Here is a 2977-nt window from a genome sequence, read left to right as displayed (position 1 = left end):
GCACTGGAGGAGGAGTGGAGAGCTACTTTGAATTAATTGGAGAAGCACTGGTTACTCCTAAGTGACCGTCTGTCTACTGCTGAACGGTCGGCAGACAGTCATGTTGAACAAGTCCCGCAAGGTACTGCTGGCAATGTTGATCTCCACTATGAGTTTTTTCTCCTTGTCTTTACAATGGTTGTAAGGACAATTACCCAGACTCAGCATATTCCATTGTATACCTAAAACATTTTGTGATGTCAGGAACGGTATTGATGTCTGTGGGACAGGGATCTCACTATCTGTGAAAGAATCCAGAAACAATCTTGTTTATATTCATCATATCAACGAAATGTTAATTGTGTGAGCTTCATCAGACAAATAATCTGGTGTAGAACACAGAGTAATAAAAATCATATTTAACGCATTCTGTTTGCTATTCATTTTTCAGTGACGGAAAAGTAACATGCTATTGGAAATTATTATGATTTTTTCTCTTATTTGATTAATATTAAAATGCATTTGATTTAGCTTCCTTGGTCAATAGCCATTAAATTATTATTATTGTCTTTGAATTATTATTGTCTTTGAAGCTGTATGATCTCTGTAGACCAAGAAATAAAATGTTAAAATCTCCTGGGGCTCATTTTTAATGTGTAGATTCTTGGAATAGATTGATAGGCCTGAGACAACTAGAATGCTATCATTTACATAGTTCACACCACATATTTTCTCTGCAAGTGAACTATGCTGGCAGTCCTTGGGCTGCAAGTGAACTGGCAGTCACATGAAGAAGGAGGAGGAAGAGGAGGAGGAGAAGAGTTGGATTTATACCCTGGAGTCTCAGAGTGGCTTACAATCGTCTTCCCTTCCTCTCCCCACAACAGGTACCCTGTGAGGTAGGTGGGCCTGAGAGAGTTCTGAGAGAACTGTGACCGGCCCAAGGTCACCCAGCTGGCTGCATGTGGAAGAATGGGGAATCAGACTCGGTTCTTCAGATTAGAGTCCACTGCTCTTAACCATTGCACCAAACTGGCTCTGAAGAAAATGTTGTCATTGATTTATTTTGATATTTATACCCCACGTATGTCCCTAATGGAGATAACTCTTCCAACATCATTCTCCCCTCCTCCATTTTATCTGCACAACCACCATCCCATGAGATGAATTAGGCTGAGAGAATCACTGGCCAAAAGTCACCCAGCAAGCTTGCATGGCAGAATGAAGATCTTAACCTGGATCCCAGATTCTAGCCCAAAATTCTTAACTACCACCACTACATCACATTGGCATGATTGCTGTTCCCCTGTGGTCAGCTGTGCAGGACACCCAAGCTCCATAGCTCCGTGGCAGAGCATCTGCTTGGCATGCAGAAGGTCCCAGGTTCAATCCCTAGCATCTCCAGCTAAAAGGACCAGGTGGTAGGCGATGGGAAAGACCTCTCCATGAGACCCTGGAGAGCCGCTGCCAGTCTGAATAGACAATAGTGACTTCGATGGACTAAGGGTCTGATTCAGTAGAAGGCAGTGGTCATATGCTCATTGCCTGTGCACTTGCATACTAGGGAATGGCTGGAATTAGGATGCTTGCATTTCAGAAAACACTTGCAAACAGCCCAAATTAGAGCCTTAACCAATCTTCCCCAACAGAATATTCTGGGAGTTAAGAATGAATGCTGGTGCTGAGCCTGGTTTGAATAAAACCCGAGGATAACCCTAATTGGATCATACACATGAAGCGTCCCACGTGCCCATCCTTGCCTCAAAGCTATGGAGAAGACAATTGTCCCCTTCCCTGTATGCTTAGGAAAGAAGGGGTAGTGTATGTCGTCTCCCCCCCCCCTTTTTTTTTTGGTAGGACTTTTGTGCTTTTAACAATTGGGTGGCGGTCGGCGCCCTATACAAGCGCCCTGAAGCTTTGTCATTTCAATGCCGGAGAGAAAGCTTATATGCCGAATTTCCGGCTGCGAGGCGCGGCCGTGACCGGGAAAGGTGGGAAGGGGAAACCAGCACGTGAGGAGAGGTTGAAGGCCTGCGGGCTCCCAAAGGAGGGCAACTGCAAGAAGCCGAGGGCGCCGACGTGACCTCTTCCCTCGCTTGCGCGCGGCTCTCTCCGCAAGCGGGCGCGGGCAGCGGACCGGGGGAGCCACTCAGGCAGCGGCGTCTCAGCGCGCGGCGCGTCAGGCCGTCCGGCACGGGTCGCTGCAGTCCTCGGCGGGGGCTCTAGGGGTCGCTGCGGCCCTTCCTCGCGGCCAGCCTCTCCTTGCCCAGCAGCCCCCGAAGGCGGCTGAGGCGCGGGCTGGGCGCGCGAAGAGCAAAGGCAAGCCTGATGCTGCGCCGTGCGGAGCGTCCTGCAAGGGCTGCGCGCCGCCTGTGCCGGACGGCAGGACCGAGGAGCCGGGCGCCCTTGCCGGGGGACGGGGAGAGGCGATGCCAGGCGGCCCCTGGCGCCAGAGCCAGCGGGGGCCGGGCACGTGGCGGCGGCGCTGCTGACGGACAGAGCCAGCGACGGCCCGGGGCGGAGATGGACCGCGGCTCGGGGGCCCCTCCCCGCCAGGACTCTCGGCTGTGAAGGCGACCCGACAGGTAAGCGGCGGCAGGGCTGCTGGGGCTGCGCGCCGGGGAGGCGCCCTCGAGCCGGCCGAGGAAGTTCGCCCGCGGAGCCGGCGCCGTCGAGCGGGTCAGCCGCTAGTTTGGAGGGCCGCCGGGGGAGACCTGGCTGGCGAGGCTGCGTGCGTGCGTGCGTGCGGGGACTCCCGTGCCGCCGGTGGCCGGGCGGGGTGGCAGCCGAGCTGCGGCGAAGAGTGCTGGATCGTGGCCGCCAGGAGAACGGCGCCCGCGGGGGGCTCCCCCGGAAAAGCGGACGGGCGTGTCTTCCTTCGCCTCCTTGGCGCGGCGTGGAGGAGAGCCGGGCTTCGGGGCTGGGCGTGAGGCTCCGAGCTCGGGGGGCTGGCCCCGGCGACCCTTGAAGGCGCGGTCTCTGCCGGGCGGGCGGGCGG

At 55.0% G+C, this 2977-nt stretch overlaps 1 protein-coding gene across 1 annotated transcript in view; it reads left to right on the top strand.

The window, feature by feature from the left end:
* The first annotated feature begins 2476 nt into the window (after positions 1-2476).
* LOC107108153 (protein FAM19A2-like) overlaps positions 2477-2977 on the top strand; it is a 147885-nt gene continuing 147384 nt past the window's right edge. Inside the window, exon 1 of the mRNA XM_015408554.1 lies at positions 2477-2564. The gene's annotated coding sequence lies outside the window, so the exon portion shown is untranslated. The remainder of the gene's footprint in view (positions 2565-2977) is intronic.

Source organism: Gekko japonicus, unplaced genomic scaffold (assembly GCF_001447785.1).
Source record: "Gekko japonicus isolate JY-2015 unplaced genomic scaffold, Gekko_japonicus_V1.1 scaffold1312, whole genome shotgun sequence".
Taxonomy (NCBI): domain Eukaryota; kingdom Metazoa; phylum Chordata; class Lepidosauria; order Squamata; family Gekkonidae; genus Gekko; species Gekko japonicus.
Note: the sequence above shows the minus strand (reverse complement) of the source record. Positions and strands in the feature narration are given on the sequence as shown.